Consider the following 14,578-nt stretch of genomic DNA (forward strand, 5'->3'; position numbering starts at 1 on the left):
TGTTGACTGTTTTTTTTTTTGTTTGTTTTTATGTTGTTTTATTTTTTTTAAACATTAGAGGAGAGAAAGAAATTGATTTGATTTCTTGTTAATGCCAGATAATCAGGGTATTTCCTAGAACATGAATAGTGAAGAATATTTTTCCTTCTTTTGCCAGAGCTAACAATTCTTGTGCCTTTTTATCTGAATTTTTTTCTGGCAGCTGGAGTCTCATTTTGAAGGCATTTTGAATAGGAGTCAATGGCTATATTCAACAAACAACCTAAATGGAAGTACTGATCTCTTCTTGGATTGTCTTGTGGTTTAGGGCCTTCAGCTGTTCTTGAAGTATGGGACAGCCTTGTCTAATACTTCTTATTTTTATACCAAATCTCCCATACAAATCCTGTAACCTTTAAGGTAAGGAAACAATGTGTCCCATCATGTATGTACTTAAAATATTTTGTATGGAACAGAACATCTTTGACAAAAAAATGTTCTTTTTCTAATATATCCCTTTCTGTGCAGAATCCCTGCTGTGAAGGAGCAACCCCTGCTTTGGGATAATTACCCATTGCATTTGATGTGGAATAATTGTGAGTGTAGTCACACTTAGAATATATAAACTGGGCCATTTCTATATTCCCTGGCAACTTTATTATGCACTAGTGGGTAAAGTTTGAGAAGAAAATATACCTTTCTTTCCTGGTTTTGTAAATGACCCCTGAAAATGGCTGTTTTGGTTTGGGTTTTTTAATAAAGCCTATTTGTCAGATTCAGCCCAGCATCACAGATGCCATTAGGGTTGAATGTAAAATTTCTTTTTTGTTAAATCAATTATTCCCTCCAAAAGTGCATCCAACTGTAATTCTAATATTTCTAATCTGTTTAATGAATACTCGAATTTTTGCAGGAAATAAGTCTGGGATTTCTCTTTTCATATTTAGTAAAGAACAGATGAATTTAATTATAATCTTATAATTGTTATGATACAATTATTATGATTATTAGAGAGAGATTCCTCTGCTCAAATTAAGATGCAAGTAAGACCATATGCCAAAGCCAATAGTACAGATTTTATTTAACTGTGAATAGGAAATAGAGAAAGAGAGGAAGAAGTAGGAAAGAGAGTGGAGGAGGGAGAAGGAGACAGAAATAGGAAAGGGAGGGCAGGAGGGAGAAGGAGAGACAACTTAAGTAGAGTCACCACCCCTGTGGATCCAGTAGCATCCCACTGGTCCTTTTCACCCAGGGCTTGTTGGTGCTGGAGGTCCCTTGAAACACAGAGTTCTTGGATTAATGTAGTTCAGGCACAGGTGGGAATGCCCAAGTACCTCCCCTGAGGTGGGGGATGTTTTACACTGTCTTTTGCAACAATGAATCTGTTGCAACACCTGAATCAAGTGCAGTCCTCTGGTGGAAGGCCTCGGGACCTCTCCTTAGACCTGAGATACTTGGAGAACAGTACGGCCTTTATCTTATCTCAAGTCCCTGTCAGGTGGCTGAACTCACTGTCCAGTTTCCTGAAATCACAAGGCATATACCCACAGGGTTGAGCTTCAGTGGTTGTAGATGTGCAGTTTCTTCCTTGCACAGTTTCCTGCAGTGGGCAAAGTCCTTTGGTGGTCTTAGCAGTGCTTAAGACAATTATAATTTTTAAGTCTATAATAACAACAACAACAAAAACAATAATAGTAACAGCATTTGAAAAATTGTACTCTCAAAAACGTGTCACAATTTGGTAGCTCAGCTTGAAACCTGTCAATACCATGTAGTTTAGGATTCACCATAAGCTCAGTAACCTGCAAAGGATACATGACTGAATAATGCATTTGGGATAAAAAAAAAAGAAGTACAGTCACCTAACTTAATCTCTTGAAATCTGATTTTTCTGTTTTTCAGTATTCATGTCTAAAATATGAAGAATAAGTCTTCCTTAAATCCATGATATTTAAAAAAAAATGAATTAAAAAAATCAAGAATCCAAGAGCTTCACATGCAGCAAGGGACAAACTTAATTAATATCTGAAATAGACACCTTGCTCTGGAGCAATTAAATAGAGACTCAGTTTCAACATTTCTTATTTTCTGATTTAAGTAAAATAAATTATATTTATTTATTATTTATTACCTTATCTTTTCTATTGCGGGGATGCCTTGTTTAAACCAGATAAATCACTTAAGGTTTTGATCCACTGAGATAATTATGAGAAGATTTTCTGTCACCAATGTGCCTTGCATCTGATGGCCAGCTACATCAAACAACAAGAAGTTTTTTTTATCAAATGCTGCTATGCTTTTAAAGGTCTGCTCAGCCCTGCAAATACATATTCCACTGCTTTTGGCAGAAGAATGCTGAATTTTCCTTTAAATTCAATTTGCAATTCAAATCATGTCTTCAAAACAGGATTATCAAACATCAGGTTCATGCAGGATTCCTAAAACATCTTAATGCAAGTTGGCAGTCGCTTATCACACATTATTAAGCAGTTTTCAGAAATCACAATGTTGTCACTGTAATTAGAAGCCTCTTTATATTGTACTACATAAGTGGCTTATTAATCTGAAAAGAAAGTTATTAATAGAAGGGTCTTAATTGCTATAATTACATTAAAAGTAGTCTTGCTATAAAGCCTGAAAGCTCTAGATGCTTTACAGACTTTTTTGTCTTTGCATGATCATTATGAAATGCCAGTGATTTTAAATTAGCTTTCAGAGATAAGTATGATTTAAATTGTAAACTCTGCGTTACTCTATGTAGTATAGCCTGAAAATACCTTCTGCTTTGAGATTCTAATATAACTAAGGATAAAATTCTACCAAGACTGCCATCACAATTTTGTGGGGTTTTTTTTTGTTGTTGTTTGATTTTTTTTGTCAGAGTATTAATTAATGACTTTCTTTTCTTTTTTGAAGGGTAAGTGAACCTGGTGCGAAGCAGATCATTCAACTACGAACTACAGCATCATCTTAGAATTACACACATTGTAATCTTGGCATGCTTCAAGGGTCAGCAAAGGGAAAGTGATACTGTTCTCAAAATAATTATTTTTTGTAAGTATTTTTAAGGTTCTCACCTATAAAGAAAGTAAGAATTGAATTTGGAAAGCCAGATCAGACTTCCAGAGCTGCTGCTGCATGGATTAGAGTGGGATTTGCAGCTATGTCCACTCTCATTCACAGTTACCCATGATTTGTCACAGCATACAATTGATGGAAAAAGAATATTTCACAGAATCATTCATATTGGAAGGGTACTCATGCTCATTTACTCCAGCCTCTTGGCCAGAGCAGGATAAACAATCAGACAGTATTGCTCAGGGCTTTGTCCTCCTGGGTCTTGAACACCTCCAAAGATGGAGTTCATGCAACTCCTCTGGGCAACCTGCTCCAGTGTTTAATTATAATGTTTTCCTTGTATAGTCAGGATGTCCCATCTTTTGAGTTTATGGACACTGTTCCTCATTTTCCCACTGCACCTTAGGAAAGAGCCTGACTCTGTCTTCTTGATAGTCCCTAAGTTCCACTGCAGCTGTCTCTTCTGAACAAGATAAATAAGCTCAGCACCCTCAGCCTCTTTTCACAAGGCATATGCTCCAGTCATTGATGATATTGGTGCCCCTTTGCTGAATCTCACCAGCTGGTCAATGTTTTTAATGTACTGAGGGCCCCAAACTGAATGTGGGGAGCCCCTCTCAAAGTGATTTAACAAGGGCCAAGTTGAGGTGCTTGATCATTTCCCTTGACTGAAAAGAAAGCCGCAGTCTTTTTTTTTCCTTTACAACCCAGGATGCAGTTAGCCTGAAGAATCACACATGTATTTTTTAGCCCATTGTGGTTTAACCCCAGGTAGCAACAAAGCCCCATGCAGTTGCTCACTCACTCCCCCTCAGTGCTGTGGAATCAGAAGGGTAAAACTGAGGAAAACTTATGAGTGAAATAAAAGCCATATAATAAGTAAGATAGACAAAGGGAAAAAGCAAGGAAAAAAACCCAAACAAAGAGAAAGGAAAATAAAATCCAAGAATCTTTCATAACAATGTGAAAAAACCCAATTGCTCACCACCAACTGACCCCACCAGCTGCCCCCACCAACCTTCCTCTCTCAATTTTGCTGCTGAGAACATCTTATGATCAATCTGGAATATCTTTGTGGTCAGTAGATGTCATCTGTCCTGTCTGTCTTCCCTCCAAGAATCTTATGCACCCCCCAAATTGTTCACCTGCCTCTGAATCATTCCCCCATCATGGAAAAAAGAATTTACAACATGATCATAAAAACAAAAGTACTAGTCCACACAACTGGCCACGCAACCACCTGGTAAATTAATGTATCTTCAATCCTGCATGGCTGTTCCCTTTCACTTGTAGGATTGTGGAAAATTCTTGGATTCTCATGTCTATCACCTCATCCAATCCCTCAGACCCTCTAGAGTTGCTCCAGGTCTCCCTCAGTGCCCGTGTGGATAAGCAATGAGAAATATTAGTCTGAGGACACAATAAACCCCAGCAGTTTCTCCATAATGTCCTTAATCAACACATTCATTAATCAATAGCAATATTCATTGCTATTTCATCTCGGTGCTAATGCATATTTCAGGCTCCAGAGTCTCCCCAGTGAAGCTTGTGCCAATTTTTTGACTACCAGGGCACTCTAAGCTCAGATCTGAAGGCAGAGGAGGACCTATTCTGTTGGTGTCAGAAGGCATAATCTTGCAGTTCTTACCTCTGGAGGGGTCTCCATCCACCATGGGTTCAAGCATGGTCTTATGCCATGCTTACTCATGGTGTGGCTCAGGCTGTTGCCACTGTAAGGTGGTCAGGAAGACCTGGTGCTCTTTTCTTCCTTCTCCATGATAGTGTGCAGTAACCTTGGCTCCCAACCCCTTCACCTGGCAGCCTCAACAAAGCACACCTCCCACATTAACCCCATTACCATTAACCTCAGTGCAGGCTCCTTTCAGCCTGTCACCTGGCCACAACATGTTCACTTGCCCTCCAGGCTGTCATCAAGATTGAGGTCTTTTGTATGCTTTCTCCAGCTGGTGGCAGAGACTGCACCACTCAGCTCATCGCCAGCATTGCTGCACAGCAACCAGGATCACATTTCTTTAAGCATCTCTGAACAAACTGCTCTACTGTCTCTGTCAAACTCTTTGCTGAATTTCTAGTCAGCAGCTAAATGTATATCCCCACCATGCAGGAACAGCAGGTTGTTCTGGATCAGCAGAAAGCTAGTGACTGAAGAGGCAGGGAATATCTAATTCTGAACCAGTCTAGAAAAAGCCTCAGTCAGAAAGGCACTGTTATCTGTGGTTGTTTCTAGAAGTGACAAGAAGCACAATCTGAAGAAAAATAATAAACAGAACCAACACCAAAGTAACTAAAAGGCCAAATCTGGGTTACTGGTGAGAAGAGAGCTACAATGTGAGTGGTGTAAAAGCCGTGCTGGTGGTAACAATACCTACCTTTACTACAGGTCATTGCTCAGTAGAATTCTATCCAATCATCATTATTGTTCAGGTGTCAAGGCAGGTTGTAGGGTAGTCTACAACTTCCTGTATTCCCTGTATGCAGTTGTCTGTCATTATTCAGTGAGAGCTTTTTATCATTCAGTTTTACATGTGTAGAAATTAAATGTTTGAGTCACAGCTAGTCCCTCTGACCTGTCTTTAAAATCTATGGAAAGAAATAAGTACTGCTACTGTGTGCTTCATCTGGCTTACTCACACACCAGTCTTAGGGTGGTATGATTCATCCTTTAGAGACAGCTATTTCTTTGTATCTTTCATTTATAGTTAATTACACTGGTTCTTTTCAGATCACCCTCTGCTTGGTGAGTATTTACAGCCTTGAGACCAAAATAGTTTAATTCATTTTAACAGAAGAACAGAACAGCTGAGCTTGGAAAGATCTCTGGAAATTTACTGGAGCCAAGCAAAGGTGGCAGTAGGACAATATGAATGCACGTCTCCACTCGAGTAACCATTAAATAAGGTTCCAAGAAATGCTGCTTAGTTTGTCTATCTCAGCTATTATCAGGCATACAACTTTCTCTTAGAGTTTTTCATTTTCATCAAAAGCAAAATTATTTGTAGATGCTCAGAAGAAAGTAACTTTGATAGCTCCTTTGGATTGTAGAAACCTAACCAAATAGTTCAACCTAATTACTCATAGGACCCAAAGACAATCTGGGTGCTGAGTCAGTAGTACTTTGATTTACCTAGCCTTGGCATAATGCAAAGGAGTTTTGCCCACAGGTTTCATCTTATGTGGATGGCTTTGGTTTCTTTGCTTCTTTTCTCTCCAATCCATCCTGCTCAACTCTTCTCCAGCAATTTTTATCAGTGCTTGAATCTTTTATTGAATATTACAGTCCTTTGCCCTTTTATAATACTAAGAAGTTGTATTTGGCTTAGACAAAATAATGGAGTAAAATTGGGATTTAATTGCTTTTATGTGAAGCAGAAAAACAAATTAATAACATCACAGGCATTGGTTAGTCACTTGCAGTTAGTTGTTGGTCTCCAAACCTGCCCAGCTCACCAGTTTAAATTTTGTAAGGTCATGACTAATGACTAATGACTAATCTTCACCTCAAGCCAACTTCTTCTGAAAGCCTCAGACTTGTTTCCAGTGGAACACTGCCCCTTTGCACTTTCTTTTTCACATTACTTGGCTCTGATCAAGCTTGGTGTTAGCAGGTGGAATGCAAGAGGGTGATAACTTCTTATAAGGGTAAGAAATCCAGCTCTGGCAGTTCTGTTCTTTGTTCTAGAAGTGTACTATCCATTTCATTTGAAATTGCATACAAATAAAAGCTCCAAAATGTGCCTTGCTTAAATAGCTCAATTTTCCTAAGGCTTTATTTTGTAAACAACTTGAGATTGTTACACCTCCCATGGGGAAAAGGGAGAGGTATGAAGGATCCACTGATATAAAATGTAGTACTATGAAACAACCACGTTTTCCATTCCCAAAAAGGCAATCCAAAGATCTGTTTCTAGCTCTGAAGGAGCTGAGTAACTGTATGACATCATAGCATTTATTTCTATCATTGATTCATAGGAGTGCTGAACAAAGATGTGTCTTCCTCATGCCATGATTTTATTACATGTATAAATATCTCAGTATTCAATTTATAAAACCATTCAGTATGAGACCACTGTATATTTTAGGTTTTATTAAACCATTCCCAAAATATGTACGTGTTAAAGCATGAATATCTTCCAGTCACCTGAAGAATTATTCTTGGTTATATAGAGAAGACATTTTATTGCTTATTTTGCTTTGCCATAAGAGACAAGGTTAGATTATGTCTTGAACAAAGTCCAAAGAAAAAAATTATAGTGCTAGCTAAAGGTCAGAGTTCTTCTATGTGGAAGCTCTGTTGATAAATCTTCTTGGGTGAATCAGCTCAGTTTTCTGACAAGTTTCTGGTATTGTATTTAATGAGCTGATGTGGGACTTGTTTAATTACTTTTACTAATTTAAACTAATTTTACTAATTTACTTATTAATTTAAAGTAATTAATTAAAGTCATTAATATTGGTGCATTAATTATGACAAAGTAAGATACAATCTTACTGAATTAGGAAATTGTAAAACCAGACAGCTCACATTAATACATGAAATGTATATAAAAAAAGATGTTGAATTTGAAGCTCAAAGGAATATCCTGACACCGTGTTTCTGTGTCAATGTAGTGTGCATTGATGTCTTTTGTCTCAGCTGACAAAATGCAACATTCAATGATTGTTTATGGAAGCAGAAACAGGGAAAACAGTGCCTACTGAAGTGTACAAGAACTAAAGAGAGGCCTGGGAATAGGAAACACCTGTGAAAAAGTCAGGAAACAGTAAATTCAATGCTCCTCACTCACAGGCAAGGGAATGGTGACAGTTGTTTAAATTGTATCTGTAAACCCTGTGGACTATGAAACAATGTGATCTAATTCAGGTCTACTTCTACTGTCTGATTTGTCTTACTGTTAATGGATGCCCACAACTTGTTCATTCATTAGTTTGTTGATGAAGACAAGGAAGGCTCTGACAACCCATAAATACAAGTCTTCTGCCTTGCATTGTTTTACAAGCTGAGCAGCTTCTACCATGAATTGATTTGCAAAACTCCGGGTTTAGATTGCCAGATAGCAGGCATAAAAATCATCTTTATTTGGAAACTGAAGAAACAAGACCTTGCTGTTAAATATAAAGTCCAGTAATGTGGTTAGGCTAGTGTATACTATGACCAAAGTTAAATATCTGCTATAAACACTTAAGTTTTGTGTGTGTTTCTGTGTGTTAGTGTGGTCTATGAACAGTGGGTGCTATGGGCTAGTATTTGTACAGGATCAGAAAGCATGATGAAACTATGGAAATATTAGTGCAATATAGATTCAGTGAATCAAACACTTGCAGAAGTACCAGGTGAACTATACGTGTACTGAGTTTAGTATTTGTCCCTACAACTTCCTGAAAGGACATTGTGGACAGGTTAGGTCTGGTCTCTGCTCATAAAAAGGGCCAGGACAAGAGAAAATAGCCTCAAGTTGCACCAGGGAAGGTTTAGGTTGGATATAATGAAAAATTTCTTTACTGAAAGGGAGGTCAAGCATTAGGACGGGCTTCCCAGTGAAACAGTGGGATCACTGTCTCTGGAATTGTTCAAAACATGTGGATGTGCTGGGTTAATGGTTGGACTCACTGATCTTAAAGGTCTTTTCAAACCTAAATATTTCTGTGTTTCTCTAAGTATCTGGGATGTGTGCGAGGCCAGAAGTCTAGCCATTACTCTGTGATTTGAAATCCTTTACAAATGTACAGTACCACTCACTCTGCCTAGACATGTTTTCAGTGCAAAAAGATTAAATATAACTGGGAAACCCCAAACATATGACATCTTGTTTCCAGCATCAACCAGATTTGAAAAACAGGACGAGGCTGGTAGATGACACTTGTACAGACTTGTCAGCCCCACAGATACCGTGTTTCAACCATAGAGCTGTAGAAGCAATGACAATGACAATATTTCGTATACAATTCAGCATGCTCATTTCTGACAGTGAACATCTAGCATGCAGATGGACAGATTTCTTAGCTGTAAACATATCTGTGAAAACATTTTCCAAGCTGCTTAAAAATATATGCCTTCTGGAGATACTGAGTATGAAAAAGGCGTGAGGCTCAGTAATGTGAAAACTCAGGGAAGGGGATTTTGTTGCAATAAACAGTTACATAAGCCATGTTGTTAGTTCTGCTCATTCAATAGCCAGAGCACTGAGGTCAGTTGATGTACCACGAAAAGAAGTTACCAATCAGTTCACAGTGGGACACATTCTGTCCCTTCATTCTGGGAGGTTTCTCTTTTTTTTTAAAAAAAATAAATTATTATAACCCCGAGGTTCTAAATATAATTTAGTTTTACTTTATTAAATATTAAAGCATCTGATTTACATAGTGAGAAATAATGCCTTTTAAATAAGAGGAGTCCATATGCTACTGGTGTGCTATTTTTTTATGTTAATTGGACGATGAAGAAGTGGTGTTAAAACACGTTAATAACATCGACTTCGTGCAAAAGAGCGGGCAGTAACTGCTCTCAATTAAAAAGGAGTTTGCTGCCACCTTATGGGCTTTTGAAGTATTTATTTTCCTCAAAGTGGTGCAGCACTATTATGAAAATTCTTTAAATTATTTTCCTTAATCTATAGATGGTCTTGAAAGAGCCTGTCCTATCTAGGGTCCATTTAAAAAAAAAAAAAAATTAAAGTCTAAATTCTTTTTAATAAAAACTGCCTCATTTGGTGCTTTAAAGCTTAATCTTTTCAGTAGGTATTAAGATCCAAAAACATATTTTTAACTTTTATTAAATTCAATTATATGTATTTTTGTATGTTATGGAAACTATTAATTATTTTGTGGAAATTATTTTAAGATCTTAAAGTAGTATTTTTAAAACCCTGTTAGCAATTTGGACGACAGACTTTTAACTTTCTACCCTCTATACTGCTTTACATGTGTAGGCTTATCTGTTGATATGTCTTCTATATATCTTGATATAGCTTCTATATCTTCTGAAGATGTATTGGTCTTGCCATATGCTTTGGAGTGCCATCCATAAGGAATGACCTTCTCTCTCAGCAGGGGTCAAGACCATGTAAAAATTTTTTCATATTCTAAACAAATACTTATATTAAATAATAAGGTTTTTCCATATCTTTCAACATATAAGTAACTGGTCCAGTTGAAATCATTAATCAAACAATCTCAGATTAAATTTTACAGACTTTTTTAATACAGGGGAAGAAATATCACTGCAAGCAGAACTGAATTGATGCATTTCTGTAAGTATCCTTCCCATTAAAGACAACAAACCTGAAACAGGGTACTGTTTTTGACTGCTGATGGGGGGATGTTTTTGAACAGAATATGAAAAGATTTTCTGTCATACAGACTTTTCTGATCTTTAAGTGTTCTATGTTATGAATAAACTAGAAGGCACAAATATCTTGGAGAAAGAGATTCCAGAAGAGTAAATGTGCTCCTAGTTTAGTGCATTGAACCAATAAGGAAAGAACTCCTGCTTCAACAGGTTTTCTCATTTGTTTATGGAAGCAGAAACAGCTTCTGAGAAACTGATCAAGTCAATGTTGTGCGAGCACTAATTGATTGTGCCTCTCACCTAGGATGCAAGAAAGTTTGAAGGAAAGACTTCTCTGGTAATGCAATTTACACTTTTGTTTTGTACAAATTTTCCATCGAAGCAGAAATAAAAAACTTACTATATTTATATACAGGGTGTTTTTCGGGGTGGGGGGGGGGGGTGGGGGGAAGAAGATAATTCTGTAGTGAGTCAGTGTTTTCTGTTGGGCTGCTTTCCTTGAAAAGCTCTTGCTCAGATTAACTTAAAAACAAGGTAGTGATATTGCCGGGTTTTTCTGCAAATCTGAAAGAAAACGGGGTAGATGGGATTGCAAAATTTGAAATACAGGTGACTTTTTTTCACTTCAAAAGATTTCCCTATCACTTACACTTAAAAGCTTATTACTGTGCTTTTTCTGGCTTGAAATGGACAAGTAGAGCACATTTCAGAAACATTACGTAGGTGACAATTTTGATAAAAGTGTTCTAAAAGTGACAGCAAGAAGAAAATGCAGGCTTGTGATTCTCCTCGGTTCCCAGTTCCAGCATGTCCGTGTTCCCTCTAGTGGCAGACTGCGGGGCAGGGCTGGCTGCTGGCCGTGCTTAGAGCAGCGGGATTGCTCCGAAACATCCCGGGTACCCCCCGGTGTGAGCTCCCCACTGAAGCCAGAGCCCTTCACCTGTGGATGCTAAATGCAAAAAGAAGGGAACAGAGCCTGTGCGAAACTAAATCACAAGCTTCTCATTTTGGCCTGAGAAAGCATGAGAAAGAATCTAAACAGTCCTTGGTAAATGACAACAATCTTTGCAGATGTTGTTTAGGAAACAGTCAAAGGGTGATGTTACACTTAACCAATGATGGTAGATGTTTTGCTTTAATGACCAATGAGAGTTTTACCTCTCGGACTTTCTCGAACATGTCTATGAAAGAAGATCAAGAATAATAAACTTTGCTCTCCTGTTCAACGCACAAGAGAGTCCGTGTCATTCTTCTTGCCGTTCCCAATAGAGCGACACTTCACCCAGTATTTTCACTGTCCCCTGCAGCAGGTTGTGTCTGGTGGGGACAGAGGTGTTAGGGAGCAGTGGAGTTTGCTTTTTCTAGGGCAAAGCTGCCAAAATCTCACCAAATATGGCCCATGTTAAACATACCCAAAGAGGTGAAATGATCACGGACTTCAAGCTGGTTATGGAAATATATTCTTCTATCTAATGCTCTTCAATATCTTTACCTGGAAGGAAGGTGTGTTGAAGTGGGTGGTTTGTTTACAGCTATGCTTCAGCTGCATGAATTTCAGGAATATTTTTTTTCCTTTCAAGGAGTTTAACTACATGATGAGCCTCTTGAATAACATTGCAAGGCAAAATATCATAAGATGGATGTCACTATATAAACTTCAGTCTAACAATCTCTAAGAAATAATTATTGTTCCTCTTCTAGCATAATACACAGTTATTTATCATCAAGAAATAACTTATTTGTGATTAATTTGTCATTTCCTTGTCAATACATGACCAAAGATAGAAATGCCTGAGTGCAATGTGACTAATTCTTCCTTTATAATTCTTTTTCCTTTTCCTCCAAGACTAGGATAATTTGGCAATCAGTGGAGAGTACATAGAAATCTTTTTTTAAGAAGAGGTACTTATGGGACATATATTAGTCAAGGGAACATATATAGGACATCAGGCTTAGAATTTCCTTGCTGAAATTAGGTTTCCATCCTTGAGGGAAGAAGTGGGACGACCAGTTTACTTAAAGCAGGCATATAATCAGCATGGACTGGTAGGTACATACTGGAAATGTGCAGCTCTTGCAGGCGACATTCCTGCTTCTCTTTATTCCCTAGACAGACAGTCTCTAGGAAGTGCTCTCAGTCTTGCATTCCCCTCTGCCTGTCTCCATCCTGACAACAGAGCCTGTGGCAGTACCCAGCCTGCAGGGTCCGTATAAAGTTTCTGCATTCTTGAAGATAATTTTGGAGAGACAGGGGTCATGGATGCTTTGGTTATGGTAATCATATTTTTTTTCCTTCTCTTTATTTCCATTATCCTATTTGCTGTCATTATCATGCATTTGATTTAAAAATGCTTGTTTTTAAAAATAAGCAAATCTGTCTCCATACATTGCTAATGAAAGCAATGCCAAGAGGTGTTGTATCACCTATGTTCTCTACATTGAGAACTGTTATTTAAGGCTACACATCTTGGATTTTCTTTCTTCTTAAGTTTTAGAAATGCTATTTTCTAGTGTAAGGTCTCTTGTGGAGAGACAGGTACACACAGTCCCACCAGGTACTGGGACTGTGTAGTAGGACATTGAGACACTTCGTCCTACTAAACATTCCACTTCTCTGTAAAGGTCTGCAGCATATTTTCTTAATCCTGAGTGCTTTTTTTTGTACAAATATAGATCCAGAATAAAGCATTTTACAAGTGTCTAGTGATTTGTTTTAATTTTGATATAAACCTGTAAATTTGGAAGTAGCTTTTTACATAATCAGATGGCACAATGACTCAGCAGTTAAATCCCAGCATCTTCTACAGCAGCACCTCTTGGGAGTTTCTAACAAGAACTAGATTGTCATCTGTTTATAAATCAGTCATATTGAATAAAGAGGAAGTAAGTCAGGTGGGGAAGAATAGAAAAATTTCCTACAACAAAATAGGTAGTAACTAAAATGTCCATAATATTTCCTTCTTCCTACTTCAATATGGCTCTTGAGACAATAGAAAGCTCTGGAGAAGGAGACAAAATGGTCAGAAGGTTTGTCTCTGAGAGAATGCTCTAGAATGTTCTGAAACCCCAGCCACTATGTAATATTTCAAACTAGAAGTTCTGGCTCATCTATAAAAGCTTACAATATATTATGATGTTGTATGAAGGATTGGACACAAAACCAGATATGTTACGAAGAAGAAAATTATTAGGCACTATTAACAGTGTCCTCAGTTTCTGGCATTTGCTGATAATCCTTTTCAGCTTTTTTTGATAGCTATTATAGTGTGAGGATTTACTTTGCAGTGAGCTTAAACTATAGAAAAGGGAGATTTGAGATTGGGAGAATGCTCCCTCTTACAGTTCCTTCACAAGGGTTTGCAAGCCAAGTGGCGTCTTGAGGTACAGTATTTGTATGTGTGGCTGGGGAGTTGGGTATCTAGTCAGGGAGTTTTCAGGTGAAGCAATATAACAAAACCATGAGAGTAGAGAAGGGTAGCATGGATGGAAATCAACTAACACACCATCCTGGGGGTCTGTAACTCACATTCTATCAGATTTTGTTATGTCTAAAGTTAAGATGGGGATGTGGCCTCCAGTGTCCTCTCAGCAGGGGTTGGAGGAACCCACGTGGTTCCTGTACACTCCTGGGATCCCGTCTGGCCCTTCTGTGGCCTGTGGAAAGGCTGTGGCTTTGGCCTGACCAGCAGCACCATAGAAACTTTGTCAGTTGTCAGTGTCAATATTGTTCATTTCCCCTCAATGTTAAAACTCTGAAACAGCGAGAAAAGTGGGTATAGCAAAGGATTTAGAAACCAAGTATGTGGTTATGGTCTCTTGACCTTTGGAGTTGGATGTTGTTGGTAGGTGTGAAAATCTACAAAATTGTTCAAGTGTCAAAACCTGTTGATCCTTATTTAGGGGAAGAATAGAAGCACTTAAGTAGGGAATTTCCCCGACAGATACATTCCTTCTTACAAGCATGGTCTAAAAACTCAGACGTTATGAAACGGAAGGTTCTGAAGAGCACTGAAATACTGGCAGGTAATAGGCTTCTACAACAACATATCCTGACATTTTCTAATGTGGCAGCATATTTCACAGATAGCAATTAAATGGCCCTGATCATACTACATCTGATGTTTCTAAGAAACCTGCATACTTCAGAAATATCCAGAACTGACTACATTTTGAATATGTTGAAGCCTATATCAAGTTCTAAACAAAGGAAAATAT

The 14,578-nt window shown here is 37.9% G+C and overlaps 1 protein-coding gene across 1 annotated transcript in view; it reads left to right on the forward strand.

The window, feature by feature from the left end:
• Positions 1–14,578, forward strand: part of TFEC (transcription factor EC) — a 153,443-nt gene that overhangs the window by 9,410 nt on the left and 129,455 nt on the right. The window contains exons 5-6 of the mRNA XM_086887048.1: positions 203–399; positions 2,896–3,033. The gene's annotated coding sequence lies outside the window, so the exon portion shown is untranslated. The remainder of the gene's footprint in view (positions 1–202; positions 400–2,895; positions 3,034–14,578) is intronic.

This window comes from Cyanistes caeruleus, chromosome 4 (assembly GCF_971803275.1).
Source record: "Cyanistes caeruleus chromosome 4, bCyaCae1.hap1.1, whole genome shotgun sequence".
Classification (NCBI taxonomy): domain Eukaryota; kingdom Metazoa; phylum Chordata; class Aves; order Passeriformes; family Paridae; genus Cyanistes; species Cyanistes caeruleus.